Below are 16,478 nucleotides of genomic sequence, written 5' to 3' on the forward strand. Positions count from 1 at the left end.
TGCAATAGCACGTGTAGTTTGTTTAGCCCATAGGGCTTAGCAGAATATAACTACTTAGAAAAAAATGTATATATATATATATATATATGTATATATATATATATACATATATATATACATATATATATATGTATATATATATATATATGTATATATATATACACACACACACACACACACACACACACACACACACAGTTCTGGTCCCTCATTTATTTTAAACTTTATCTAATTATTTTTCATTGTTCTGCAAGTTGTTAAAAATAGATGTTAATATAATTAAAATATGTGAGGATTCTCTATCTTTGCAATTGCTTAAGGTTATATTTGACCATAGTGATTATCCTATCAGGTGATGAAAGATAAAAGCCTATGTAACACATGGAATACAATAGTTCTTGAGAATCAAATATGACAGCTAGAAAGTAAATTGAGTAATTATTTGAAAATTATACCAATATAGCCATCCACACCAACCTTATTTTTTCTTATTATTTTCTATTTTAGCTACATGAAATTTAAATTTATAGAAGTTTACACATCTGGAAATGATTAGTTTTTATAACCTGTCTTCCTTACCAGACTGTATGTGATCTTAGACAAATGGCTATTATATCCACCAACACAAAACTAACACATAATACATGTTCAGCAAATAACTATTAAATGGATTAAAAATATGTTATAAATAAGACACTTCTTGCTTTCAACATATCAGTGGACATAAATGTGATTTAGTACATCATGTTGTCTTTATTACATACTATATTTTCATTGTTTTTAATTAATTAATTAATTTTTGGTTGCATTGGGTCTTTGTTGTGGTGTTCAGGCTTATCATTAGGTGGCTTCTCTTGTTGTGGAGCATGGGCTCTAGGCACATTGCCTTCAGTTGTTGTGGCACACAGTCTCTAGAGCACAGGCACAGTAGTTGTGGTGCACAGGCTTAGTTGTTCTGTGGTCATACTGTATATTCTTTAATACAATAATAACCTAAACCTAATACCAGAATCTCAATTTAAATGTAACTGCTTAACTATAAACATGGGCTATATCTACAAAGTCACACAAAGAAATATTCCTAAGTTTAGAAATATTGACATGATACTTCTGGGTGTCAAGAATGATCTATAGAGCAAAGGAAGTCTTTAAAACTCTGATTTCAATGTGATCTAAACAAGTCAGGGAACACTTGTCAGTTTTATTTGAGAATGTATTCCAACCTCCCAGAAAATAACTTGACACATAGAAGTTGTGTTGTATTGGTATGGTGGGGCAAATGGCAGCCTACAGGAAGGCTCAAACCAATGAATAGTTCCCAGAACTGCTGCGACCAGTGCCCTTGTCCCCATGGTGAGACACAGCCATCACCCCACCTCGGCAGGAGACCCTCCAACACTAGCAAGTTGACCCTGGTTCTATTCCATATCATCTTATTTCTGGGACACAAGGTGTCAGAGCAACCACTATCTGGAAGATTACCAGTAGTTGTGTCAGAAAGGAGAACATGGTGAAGAAGATGTTGGAACTTAAAGTCTACATCCAGAACTGACACCTCTGCTTACTCATTGGTCAAGCTTAATAAAAAAGAAAAAAATAAATAAGCAAAAAGAACGACAATCCTGCAGGCTGTGGACCAAAAACTACATTCACAGAATGACAGACAAATTTAAAAAGCAGAGGACTATGTATCAGGTGAAGGAACAAGATAAAACCCCAGAAAAACAACTAAATGAAGTGGACATAGGCAAACTTCCAGAAACATATTCAAAATAATGATAGTGAAGATGATCCAGGACTGCAGATAAAGAATGGAGACAAAGGTCAAGAAGATGCAAGAAACATTTAACAAAGACCTAGAAGAATTAAAGAACAAACAAACAGAGATGAACAATACAATAAGTGAAAAGAAAAATATACTAGAAGAAATCAATAGCAGAATAACTGAGGCAGAAAATTGGATAAGTGACCTGGAAGACAGAATGGTGGAAATCACTGCCATGGAACAGAATAAAGAAAAAAGAATGAAAATAAATGAAGACAGCCTAAGAGACCTCTGAGACAATATTAAACACACCAATATTCACATTATAGGGGTCCCAGAAGGAGAAGAGAGAGAGAAAGACCTGAGAAAATATTTGAAGAGATTATAGTCAAAAACTTCCCTAACATGAAAAAAGAAATAACCACCCAAGTCCATGAAGTGCAGAGAGTCCCAGGCAGGATAAACCCAAGGAGAATCACACTGAGACACATAGTAATCAAACTGACAAAAATTAAAGACAGAGAAAACTTATTAAAAGCAACAAGGGATAAATGACAAATAACATAAAAGGGAATCCCCAAAAGGATAACAAATGATTTCTCAGCAGAAATTCTACAAGCCAGAAGGGAGTGGCACGATAAATTTAAAGTGATAAAACAAAAGAACCTACACCTAAGATTACTCTATCAGGCAAGGATCTCATTCAGATTTGACTGGGAAATCAAAAGATTTACAGACAAGCAAAAGATAAGAGAACTAAGCACCACCAAACCAGATCTACACCAAATGCTAAAGGAACTTGTTTAAGTGGGAAACACAGAGAAGAAAAGTACCTACAAAAACAAACCAAAAACAATTAAGAAAATGTTAATAGGAACATCCATATCAATAATTACCTTAAATGTGAATGGGTTAAATATTCCAACCAAAAGACACAGGCTTGCTGAAGTGAATACAAAAACAAGACCCATATATATGCTGTCTACAAGAGACCCACTTCAGTCCTAGGGACACATACAGACTGAAAGTGATGGGATGGAAAAGTATATTCCATACAAATGCCGGAGTAGCAATATTCATATCAGATAAACTAGACTTTAAAAGAGACACTCTTATGACAGACAAGGAAGGACACTACATAATGATAAAGGGATCAATCCAGGAAGAATACATAACAATTATAAATATATATGCATCCAACATAGGAGCACCTCAATACATAAGGCAAATGCTAGAATCCATAAAAGAGGAAATCAACAGTAACAAAATAATAGTGGGGAAATTTAACACCTCACTTACATCAATAGACAGATGACCCACACAAAAAATTGATAAGGAAACACAAGCTTTAAATGACACAATAGACCAGATAGATTTAAATATTTATAGGACATTCCATCTGAAAACAGCAGATTACATTTCCTTTCCAAGTGCACATGGAACATTTTCCATGATAGATCACACCTTGGGTCACAAATGAAGCCTCAGTAAATTTAAGAAAATTGAAATCATATCAGGCATCTTTTCTGATCATAATGCTATGAGATTAGACATAAATTACAGGGAAAAAAACTAAAAAAAAAAAAAACCAAAAAACGCATAGAGACTAAACAACACATTACAAAGTAACCAAGATGTCACTGAAGAAATGAAAGAGGGAATTAAAAAAATACCTAGAAACAAAAGACAATGAAAACTCATTGATACAAAACCTATGGGATGCAGCAAAAGCAGTTCTAGGAGGGAAATTTATGGCTATACAATCCTACCTCAAGAAACAGGAAAAAACCTCAAATAAACAATCTAACCTTACACATAAAGGAACTAGAGAAAGAAGAACAAATAAAACTCAAAGTTAGTAGAAGAAAGAAATCATAAAGATCAGAGCAGAAATAAATTAAATACAAACAAGGAAAACAATAGTAAACATCAATAAAACTAAAAGCTGATTCTTTGAGCAGATAAACAAAATTGATAAACTTTAGCCAAACTCATCAAGAGGAGAGGACGCAGATCAATAAAATTAGAAATAAATAAAAAAAGAAGTTACAATAGACACCACAGAAATGCAAAGCATCATAAGAGACTACTACAAGCAAGTATATGCCAATAAAATGGAGAACCTGGAAGAAATGGACAAATTCTTAGAAAGGTATAACCTTCCAAACGGAACCAGGAAGAAACAGAAAGTATGAACAGACCAATCACAAGTAATGAAATTGAAACTGTGATTAAAGATCTTCCAACAAACAAAAGTCCAGGACCAGATGGCTTCACAGGTGAATTCTATGAAACATTTAGAAAAGAGCTAACACCTATCCTTCTCAAACTCTTCCAAAAAATTAGAGGGAGGATCACTCCCGAACCCATGTTATGAGGCCACCATCACCCTGATACCAAAACCAGACAAGGGTATGAAATAAAAGAAAATTACAGAACAATATCACTGATGAATATAGATGCAAAAATCCTCAAAAAAAAAACCAACAAACAGAATCCAACAGCACATTAAAAGTATCATACATCAAGACCAAGTGGAATTTATCACAGTGATGCAAGGATTCTTCAAAATAGGCAAATCAATCAATGTGATACACCATATTAACAAATTGAAGAATAAAAACCATATGATCACCTCAAAAGATACAGAAAAATCTTTTGACAAAACTCAACACCAATTTATGAGTTTTTACTCTCCAGAATGTGGGTATAGAGGGAAACTACCTCAACATAATAAAGGCCATATATGACAAACACACAGCAAACATCATTCTCAATGGTGAAAAACTGAAAACATTTCCTGTAAGATCAGAAACAAGACAAGGTTATCCACTCTCACCACTTATTCAACATAGTTTTGGAAGTCCTAGCCACAGTAACCAGAGAAGAAAAAGAAATAAAAGGAATGCAAATTAGAAAAGAAGAAGTAAAACTGTCACTGTTTGCAGATGATGTGACACTATACATAGATAATCCTAAAGATCCCTCCAGAAAACTGCTAGAGCTAATCAATTAATTTGGTAAAGTTGCAGGATTCAAATTAATGCACAGAAATCTTTTGCATTCCTATACACTAACAACAAAAATTCAGAAAGAGTAATCAGGAAACAATCCCATTCCCCATTGAAATAAAGAGCATAAAATACCTATGAATAAACCTATCTAAGGAGGTAAAAGACCTGTACTCAGAAAACTATAAGACACTGATGAAAGGAATGAAGGATGACACAAACAGATGGAGGTATATACCATGTTCTTGGATTGGAAGAATCAATATTGTGAAAATGCCTAAACTACCCAAAGAAATCTACTGATTCAATGCAATCCCTATCAAATCACCAATGGCATTTCTTACAAAACTAGAAAAAAATATCTTAAAATTTGTATGGGGACACAAAAGACCCTGTGTACCCAAAGCAACCTGGAGGGGAAAAAACAGCTGGAGCAATCAGACTCCCTGATTTCAGACTGCACTAGAAAGGTACAGTAATCAAGAAAATATGGTACTGGCACAAAAACAGAAATATACATCAATGGAACAGGATAGAAAGCTCAGAGGTAAACCCACAGACCTATGGTCAACTAACCTATGACAAAGGAGACAAAGATATACAATGGAGAAAAGACAGTCTCTTCAATAAGTGGTGCTGGGAAAACTGAACAGCTACATGTAAAAGAATGAAATTAGAGCACTCCCTAATGCCATACACAAAAATAAACTAAAAATGGATTAAATACCTAAATGTAAGTCTAGACACTATAAAACTCTTAGAGGAGAATATAGGAAAAACAATCTTGGACGTAAACCACAGCAAGATCTTTTTTGACCCACCTCCTAGAGTAATGAAAATAAAAAGAAAAATAATCAAATGGGACCTAATTAAACTTAAAACTTTTACACAGAAAATATAAAACATAAAAAGATGAAAAGACCACCCTCAGAATGGGAGAAAATATTGGCAAACAAGTCAACAGACAAAGGATTAATCTCCAAAATACATAAACAGCTCATGCAGCTCAATATATTAAAAAAATAATAACAAACAACCCAATCCAAAAACGGTCAGAAGACCTAAATAGACATTTCTCCAAAGAAGACATACAGATGGCCAACAAACACATGAAAAGATGCTCAACATCACTAATTGTTAGAGAAATGAAAATCAAAACTACAGTGAGGTGTCACCTTACACCAGTTAAAATGTGCATCATCAGAAAATCTACAAACAACAAATGCTGGAAAGGGTGTGGAGAAAAGGCAATGCACTAACACTGTTGGTGGGAATGTAAATTGATACAGCCACTATGGAGAACAGTATAGGGGTTCCTTAAAAAACTAAAAATAGAATTACCATATGACCCAGCAATCCACTATGGGGCATCTATCCAGAGAAAACCATAATTCAAAAAGACACATGTACCCCAATGTTCATTGCAGTACTATTTACAATAGCCAGGTCATGGAAGCAACCTAAATGCCTATTGACAGATGAATGGATGAAGAAGATGAGGTACATATATACAATGGAATATTAGTCAGCCATAAAAAGGAACAAAATTGGATCATTTGTAGAGATGTGGATGTATCTAGAGACTGTCATACAGAGTGAAGTAAGTCATAAAGAGATAAACAAATATCATATATTTACACATATATGTGGAATCTAGAAGATGGTACAGATGAATCAGTTTGCAAGGCAGAAATAGAGACACAGATGTAGAGAACAAACATATGGACACCAAGAGAGGAAAACAGGGAAGTGGGTGGTGGGATGAATTGGGAGATTGAAGTTGATATATATATATATATATATATATATATATATATGCACTAATGTGCATAAAATAGATAACTATTAAGAACCTGCTCTATAAAAAAAAAGTTTAAAAAAAGTAAAAAAAAAAGTAAAAAAAAAGAGGTTTGTTGTATTGATGTTAATGTGTTGTTTTGTGTGTTGAATATGTGTGTGGATTAATGGATTAAATGTCTCTTATATAGGCCATTTGTATATGACATGAATCTCAACTTATCACAATTTTATGGATATATTTGTTTTTGATTTTGTTTTTATTTTCTTTGTGGTATGCGGGCCTCTCACTGTTGTAGCCTCTCCTGTTGTGGAGCACAGGCTCTGGACGTGCAGGCTCAGTGGCCATGGCTCATGGGCCCAGCTGCTCTGCAGCATGTGGGATCTTCCCGGAGCAGGGCATGAACCCATGTCCCCTGCATTGCCAAGCAGACTCTCAACCAGTGCACCATCAGGGAAGCCCTATAGATATATTTAATAAACAAATTTCAATATACCTAATATAATTTTAAATTGATATCACTGTGAAACTCTTAATAGAGCTACGCAAAAATATAATTTCATATCATGCTGCCCTTCAACCAATATTAAAAAAAAACAGAGAAAAAAAAACTGATGAAGCAATATTTGGAATTGTTTTGAATACCTTTTATAAAAAGTTAGAAATAATCATAGATATAGAGTATAAAACATTTAATCCCTAAGTCATAATTCAGTGTATTTATACCAAGGATTTCAGAAGATTTAGAATAGTATATTACATTCTTGCACTTTCAGTTGGAAGTGACAAAAACTCATCTCAAACTGGCTCATGTAATAGAAGGACAACTCTGACTTGAGGTGAGCTGGTCCATGTACTCAAATTTTATCATCAGGGCATAGTTTGTCTTGGTTTTGTCTTAGTCTGTGTGGATCTCATTGTTAGTCTCTTTCTTTTTATCGGAAAGATTCATTTTGAAGCTTACATCCTCTCAAATATGTAATGCCCCCTTGTGTCTCTGTGTCCTAAGATAAGCTATTGGTTTCCTAATGTGTTATTCTGATAAGAGTCATTGGTTTGGGTCTCCCTAGAAAGACTTGAGTCAAAAGCAATCTCTGAATGATTCAATGTGGCAGGAGCAATAGGATACCTTGTCTAAGATATCTGCTTGCTCCTGTGTACTGCTGGTACATTCCTACCTGCATAAATTACATGAATTCAGAAAGGGGGAAGAAATGTCTCTCTAAGGAGATACCATAGGGTTCTTAATAGACCAAGGAAATGAATACACATCTGATGGAGAGTAAAATATAATAGATATACATTACAAGGGATAATAAGTCATGCTCTCAATTTGCATAATGTTTAAAGAATTTCATAAAGTAGAAATTCTCTTTGAGGAATGACATGGCAAGGTACTTGAGGTGGGCTCACATCAATGGAGAAGTTGGTCAAAAGTACGCATGCTATCTGGCACAACACTGTTGCTAATATTCTTTAGATTATTTTCTTGAAAAAACCCCAAATTCCTCCAATAATATGAGCATTAAGTTATAATAAATATGTATAAAATAAAAACTTTCCTCCCCACACACCAAAATATCTGTAGAAACTTCTGGTACAAGTTCATTGACAAATATTTACTGCATTTCTTTGGTACTCCAGGCATTCTGATGGGCAGTAGGATAAAAATAATAATAATAATACAATAACAACACAGAAATTTCTGTTGACAGAAAAGATTCTTCATTCTAGCAGAAGAGATAGACAACATTAAGCAAAAGACAGAAAAAAATCTCTTACCTTTTCAGAGTGTGGAACTGAAAGTGCACATAAGATTACTGAAAAAAATGGAGAATGGGCAGAAGTCATATTTAATACAGAATGGCTGAAGGCTACCACACATTCTGGGATCAAGCAAACTCTACATAAATAAGAACCAAAATAAAGGAAAAATGAAAAAAATTTATATTGTACCCAGAATAACAGTACATTCATGAGTTATTGGAGAAGAACTTGAAAGAGAAAAAACTTATTGCAATTTATGAGCAGAGTTTACACCAGTGCAATTCAGTTTGCATAGCTGTTATTGTAAATCAGGTATGAGATAAGCTATTATAAATTTGGGGAAAAAAACTTCTACTTAAAAGATAATACTACCTAAAATAAATTATATAACATCTATTAAAATTAAAATCAATCTCCCTCTCTCTCTCTAATTTGTTTCTATATTTTTTCAAATGATTTTTATTCACATTAGAACCTACCACATGTTATATTGATCAGCTCTATTTGTCAGTCTTCATATGTACTGTTAAAAATAATTGATGCACATTAAAAAATTTAAGAGTTTATCTGAGCAAAAATTTATTTGAATAAGACAGCACAAAACAAGAAGTGGTTAGAAACACTCCCCAAACAGTAGCTCAGGAAGAGACTTCTATAGAGAAAAGGCTGAAGAAAAGCAAGGAAATTACTGAGTGGCTATAGCTTAAAATCTAATTGGCTGTTTGTGATTGGTTGCCCTTAGGTTTTGATTTGGTAACCTTGAGGCATTTACTGGCTTAGATTTTGGTTTGTTTATGTAGACTGCCACTACATTAGAGCCACCTTAGTATAATGGCCTTGTTAAATAAATTTAACACTTCTCACATGATATGTAAATAGTTAAGGGGATTGTTATCATTCAAATGAATATTGATAAAGGTGTGGATTAGGAAAACCATTGATATTGAAAATAACAAACATAGAAAAGTAGAAAATCAGGTTAAGAGCCCAGAAAAAACATGAGTGGTTATTTCTGAAGTATGCCTTGAGGTAAACTTATACGGGCTTCAGTGTGTGGAAAATCTGGGACTTAGATTGCAGTATCATTATAACCATTAGTAATGTGAAAACCACTACAAACCAAAGCACAGGCAACTAAAGCCACAAGTTTGGAAGTAAAATAGAGAAAAGAAATGTCCCCTTGTATCCCTCTGATACACCTATAGAAAAATAGATTTTGTCCTAAAATGTGATTCACCCTCTAAAAGGAAGAAAAGAGAGGGGAGAATAATAAAAGTTTAACTAGTCACTGTGGGCTCTAATGGTGATAATTAACTGAACTCATTTTAAAATAATTTAATTTTTATTATAGTAGATTTTTAAAGTTGGTACTATTAAACCATTTAATAACTTTTAAAATTTATTTTTCCTCTATTATATTTTTTAAATGTTAGTAACTATCATAGTTACTGTTCATTCAAACACAGAACTTATTCCTTGCTTGGTAGTCAGAATGGACTGCTCAGCTACCTTGAAGGGCTCATTACATCTATACTTTTTATTTTTACTTATATCAACCACAGAGAGTCCTAAAGGTGATTATGAGTTCATTCACACAAACCATTCAAGTAGTCAAAATCTCTGTGAATATCTTTTGTCAGAGAGAATCATTCTGTAACTGTAAAAGTACAACATATTCTTTGTTAATCTTTCTCTTGGCTTTCTTTCATTGCTTCTGATGAGGTGAACATGCAGCACTTCATTCTCAAATTACCCATGCATTCTACAGCACTAAGTTAAAAAAAAAAAAGAAAAAAAAGGGCTTCCCTGTTGGCGCCATGGTTGGGAGTCCGCCGGCAGATGCGGGGGATGAGGATTTGTGCCCCGGTCTGGGAGGATCCCACGTGCTGAGGAGCAGCTGGGCCCGTGGGCCATGGTCACTGGGCCTGTGCATCCGGAGCCTATGCTCCACAGTGGGAGAGGCCACAGTGGTGAGAGGCCCGTGTACCACAAAAAAAAAAAAAAAAAAAAAGAAAAAGTAGAGAGAACTGCATATGTTCCAAGTACCTCAGACTGTAAAAAAAAAAAACTGTATTAATGTGATGGGTCATACATTTGAATTTATTCTATTAATTATTTAATATTTCTTCAGATGAATAACAAATTACAAATACTGAGCAGCTCTGGAAACTGAAATAGAGGAGAAAGGACTTGTTAGATGGTTTTTAATTTGAACATATCTCATACTTAAAGGATGAAGAGAAAAGATTTTGACCATGATGAAAATCCCTGACTAGAAATTGTAGTTTGCTTTGACAGAGCAAAACACTTCTGTGGACACAGATATATTTGACAGACATACTGCAGAATGATTAAAGCTCTTAGAGTCATTTCTTATGATTTGCTTTATAAAATTATTTTCAATAAAATATTTTTTTTCAATAAACATTTTTTACTTTGAAAACCATTTTCACCTAACCCCCCACTTATACTATTGTAGGGGATAATTTCAGAATATCTAAAAACATCATCATTTAACCAGGACAATTGTTAATTTCTCTGAAAATAATCTTTGGTAGAGATATTGTCATGCCAGTAACTTGTTTCATTTGTTTTTGTTCCATCTGTCCTTTAAGCTTGTATGTCACAATCCCTATGCATTTATTTTAGTAGGAAAACTTTCTTTTTATCTTAGAATATAGTTTCTATGTACTAAAAGAAATGTGTGGGAAATGTAAGTAAACATATAAGATACAATCTGAGGAATGTTCAAAACATAGTTATTGGGCTTCCCTGGTGGTGGCGCAGTGGTTGAGAGTCTGCCTGCCGACGCAGGTGATGTGGGTTCATGCCCTGGTCCGGGAAGATCCCACATGCCACAGAGAGGCTAGGCCCGTGAGCCATGGCCACTGAGCCTGTGCATCTGGAGCCTGTGCTCTGCAACGGGAGAGGCCACAGCAGTGAGAGGCCCACATACCGCAAAAACAAAACAAAACAAAACAAAACAAAAAACAAAACAAACAAAAAACATACTTATTATAAGTATTTATTTATGTAGAAATAAAAAAATACATAATACATTTTTTCCAGTAATTTAGTGAGATTTATTCTTGTTTTTGAACAGGATTGCAACCAGAACAGAGGAAAACCCTCACATTTAGGTAATCTCATTCAATGTTATATTTCTGATGTAGGAACAAATAAAAATTACAAATAGGAGGCTTAATTTTCCCTGTTGAAAATAAAGAAAGAGGTTAGAAAACTTACAATTGCAAGTACTTTCTTCTCTCTTTAAAATATATGTAAATTTTTTTTGAAAACCAGATAGACCTTTGTCATCTTTATGACCCAGTGATGGCTTTTTCAAGGACCCAGGAACCATCTCACTGAAATGTAAACATAAAGGAAGATGGAACCCCTACCTCCCAGTTTCTCTATCTCCCACCCTAAAGTTATACAAAATTTATTATTCCTCTGGGCAAGCCAATTAGCTAACACAGAGGGTAATCCCTTCTACCATGTGAATCTAGGATGAATCTATGTTTGAAGAATGATGTTGTCAAGCCCTCTTAGTTGAAGACTAGCTATTTTTTATCTTGAGAACATGTCTTCTTGGCTCTATAAAAGGTGAGATTTCTTTCTAATTTTGCAATCTCTTAGCAACTTGCCTGTGATGTGCATCACATGGTGGTTTAATGCTTTTTTCAATACAATTTTCTTTGTTTACTACCTTTACAGAGAGGTTTTCTTGGTTGGAAGAAGATATTGTTTTTAATTATATTTCCTCAGCACAGGTCATTCTTAGACATTTTTGTCTCTTTTTCTGTCATGATTTGCTTCAGGATCAAAAGATATAAAGTGATCTGTGTGGATAAACATTTTAAGTAAAATTTTCTTAACATTTATGGAAACAGTAGTATTGAAAATTTTATGTATCAGGAAATAATTTATAGAACCACTGAAATAGATTTTAGCATGTAAGATTGCCAGTCATCTATGGAAGACTATTTGTAGAGCAGTTTTGGTTTTAAAGCAAATTAAGAGAAAGTTACAATAATTTCCCATATACCTTCTGCCACTACCCATGTATAGCCTCCACCATTAATAACATCATTCACTGAAAATGTACTTTTTTTTTTTTTAACTAAACATGGATCAATGTTGAAACATCATAATCACCCAAAGTTCATAATTAAATTTAGGTCTCAGTCTTGGTGCTGAATATTCTATGAGCTTGGACAAATGTATGTATAATGATTTCAGTCATTTTTTTAAACTTCAATATATTTTATTATTTTATTGAAGTATAGTTGTTTTACAATGTTGTGTTAGTTTCTACTAACACAGTTCTCTGTGCTATACAACAGGTTGTCATTCATTATCTATTTTATACATATTATTTAGTGTATATATGTCAGTCCAATCTCCCAATTCATTATGTCCATAGGTTTGTTCTGTATATCTGTGTCTCTATTTCTTCCTTGAAACAGGTACATCTGTACCATTTTTCTAGATTCCACATATATGCATTAATATATAATATTTGTTTTTCTCTTTCTAACTTACTTCACTCTGTATGACAGTCTCTAGGTCCATCCACGTCTCTGCAAATGACCCAATTTCATTCTTTTTATGGCTGAGTAATATGCCATTGTATACATGTATCACATCTTCTTTATCCATTCATCTGTCAATAGGCATTTAGATTGCTTCAATGACCTGGCTACTGTAAATAGTGCTATAATGAACATTGGGGTGCTTGTGTACTTTTCAGCTATGGTTTTCTCTGAGTATATGCCCAGTAGTGTGATGGCTGGGTCATATGGTAGTTCTATTTTTTTGTTTGTTTTTTAAGGAACCTACAGACTGTTCTCCGCAGTGGTTGTATCAATTTACATTACCACCAACAGTGTAAGAGGGTTCCCTTTCCTCCACAAATCTCTCCAGCATTTATTATTTGTAGACTTTTTGATGATGGCCTTTCTGACCAGTGTGAGGTGATACCTCATTGTAGTTTTGATTTTCATTTCTCTAATAATTAGTGATGTTGAGCATCTTTTCATGTGCCTTTTTGCCATCTGTATGTCTTCTTTGGAGAAATGTCTATTTAGGTCTTCTGCCCATTTTTTGATTGGGTTGTTAGTTTTTTTGACATTGAGCTGCATGAGGTGTTTGTATATTTTGGAGGTTAACCCTTTGTCCACTGATTTATTTGCAATTATTCTCTCCCATTCTGAGGGTTGTCTTTTCATCTTGTTTATGGTTTCCTTTCCAGTGCAGAAGCTTTGAAGTTTCATTAGATCTCATCTGCTTATTTTTGTTTTTCTTTCCATTACTCTAGAAGATGGGTCAAAAAAGATCTTGCTGTGATTTATGTCAAAGAATGATCTTCTAAGAGTTTGATAGTGTCTCATCTTACATTTAGGTCGTTATTCTATTTTGAGTTTATTTTTGTGTATGGTGTTAGGGAGTGTTCTAATTTCATTCTTTTACATGTGGCTGTCCAGTTTTCTCAGCTCCACTTATTGAAGAGAGTGTCTTTTCTCCATTGTATATCCTTGCCTCCTTTGTCATAGATTAGTTGACCATAGGTGTGTGGGTTTATCTCTAGGCTTTCTATCCTGTTCCATTGATGTATATTTCTGCTTTTGTGTCAGTATCATACTGTCCTGATGACTGTAACTTTGTAGTATAGTCTCAAGTCAGGGAACCTGATTCCTCCAGCTCCATTTTTCTATTTCAAGATTGCTTAGACTATTTAGATCTTTTCTGTTTCCATACAAATTGTAAAATGTTTTGCTCTAATTCTGTAAAAAATTCCATTGGTAATTTGATAGGGATTTCATTGAATCTGTAGATTGCTTCAGGGAGTACAGTTATTTTCACAATACTGATTCTTCTAATCTTAGAATGCCATATATCTCTCCATCTGTTTATGTCACCTTTGATTACTTTCATCAGTGTTTTATAGTTTTGTGAGTACAGGTCTTTTACCTCCTTAGGTAGGATTATTTGTAGGTATTTTTGTTTTTGTTGTTGTTGCATTGGTGAATGTGATTGTTTCCTCAATATCTCTTTCTGATCTTTCATTGTTAGTGTATAGGAGTGCAAGGGATTTCTGTGCATTAATTTTGTATGCTGAAACTACCAAATTAATTGATTAGCTCTAGTAGTTTTCTGGTGGCAACTTTAGGATTTTCTATGTATATTATCATGTCATCTGCAAAGAGTGATAAGTTTACTTCTTCCTTTCCAATGTGTGTTCATTTTATTTGTATTTCTTCTCTGGTTGCTGTGGCTAGGCCTTCCAAATCTATGTTGAATAGAAGGGCAAGAGTGGACATCCTTGTCTTGTTCCTGAACTTAGTGGAAATGTTTCCAGTTTTTCATCATTTAATATGATGTTTGCTGTGTGTTTGTCATATATGGCCTTTATTATGTTGAGGTAGGCTCCCTCTATGCACATTTTCTGGAGAGTTTTTAACATAAATTCATGTTGAATTTTGTCAAAAGCTTTTTCTGTATCTATTGAGATGATCATATATTTTTTATTCCTTAATTTGTTAATATGGTGTATCACATTGATTTGCATATATTGAAGAATCTTTGCATTCCTGGGATAAATCCCACTTGATCATGGTCTATGATCCTTTTAATGTGGCATTGGAGTCTGTTTACTAGTATTTAGTTGAGGATTTTTGCATCTATGTTCATCAATGATATTGGTCTGTAATTTTCTTTTTTGATGATATCTCTGTCTGGTTTTAGTATGATGGTAATGGTGGCCTCATAAAATGAGTTTGTGAGTGTTCCTCCCTCTGCAATTCTTTGGAAGAGTTTGAGAAGGATGGGTGTTAGCTCTTCTCTAAATGTTTTATAGAATTCACCTGTGAAGCCATCTTGTCCTGGACTTTTGTTTTTGGAAGATTTTTAATAAAGCTTTCAATTTCATTACTTTTGATTGGTCTGTTTATATTTTCTATTTCTTCCTGGTTCTGTCTTGAAAGTTAATACCCTTCTAGTAATTTGTCCATTATTTTCAGATTGTCCTTTTATTGGCATATAGTTGCTTGCAGTTGTCTCTTATGATCCTTTGTATTTCTGTGGTGTCCATTTTAATTTCCCCTTTTTCAATTGTAATTTTATTGATGTGAGTCCTCTCCCTGGTTTTCTTGAAGAGTCTAGCTAAAGGTTTATCAATTGTCTTTACCTTCTCAAAGAAACAGATTTTAGTTTTATTGATCTTTGCTATTGTTTTCTTCTTTTCTATTTCATTTATTTCTGTTCTGATCGTTATGATTTCTTTCCTTCTACTAACTTTGGGGGATTTTGTTCATCTTTCTCTAGTTCCTTTATGTGTAAGGTTAGACTGTTTATTAGAGATTTGTCTTGTTTGTTGAGGTAGGATTGTATTGCTAGAAAATTCCCTCTTAGAACTGCTTTTTCTGTACCCCATAGTTTTTGGGTCATTGTGTTTTCACTGTCATTTGTCTCTAGATATTTTTTGATTTCCTCTTTGAGTTCTTCAGTGATCTCTTGGTTATTTAGTAGCACATTGGTTAACCTTCATGTATTTGTGTTTTTTACATTTTTTTTCCTGTGATTGATTTCTCATCTCATGACGTGTGGTCAGAAAAGGTGCTTGATTCGATTTCAAATTTCTTAAATTTACCAAGGCTTGATTGGTGACCCAAGATGTGATCTATCTTGGAGAATGTTCCATGTGCACTTGAGAAAAAAGTGTATTCTTCTGCTTTTGGGTGGAATGTCCTTTAATATATCAATTAAGTCTATCTAGCCTTTTGTGTCATTTAAACATTGTGTTTCCTTATTTCTTTTCTGTCTGGATGATCTGTCCATTGGTGCAAGTGGGGTGTTAAAGTCCCCCACTATTACTGTGTTACTGTCAATTTCACCTTTTATGGCTGTTAGCATTTACCTTATGCATTGAGGTGCTCCTATGTCAGGTGCATAAATATTTATAATTGCTATGTTTTTTTCTTTGTTTGATCCCTTGATCATTATGTAGTGTCCTTACTTTTCTCTTGTAACAGTTTTTCTTTTAAAGTCTAGTTTATCTGATATGAGTATTGCTACTCTGGCTTTCTTTTTATTTCCTTTTGCATGGAACATGTTTTTCCACCCACTTACTTTCAGT

Source organism: Mesoplodon densirostris, chromosome 17, assembly GCF_025265405.1.
Source record: "Mesoplodon densirostris isolate mMesDen1 chromosome 17, mMesDen1 primary haplotype, whole genome shotgun sequence".
Classification (NCBI taxonomy): domain Eukaryota; kingdom Metazoa; phylum Chordata; class Mammalia; order Artiodactyla; family Ziphiidae; genus Mesoplodon; species Mesoplodon densirostris.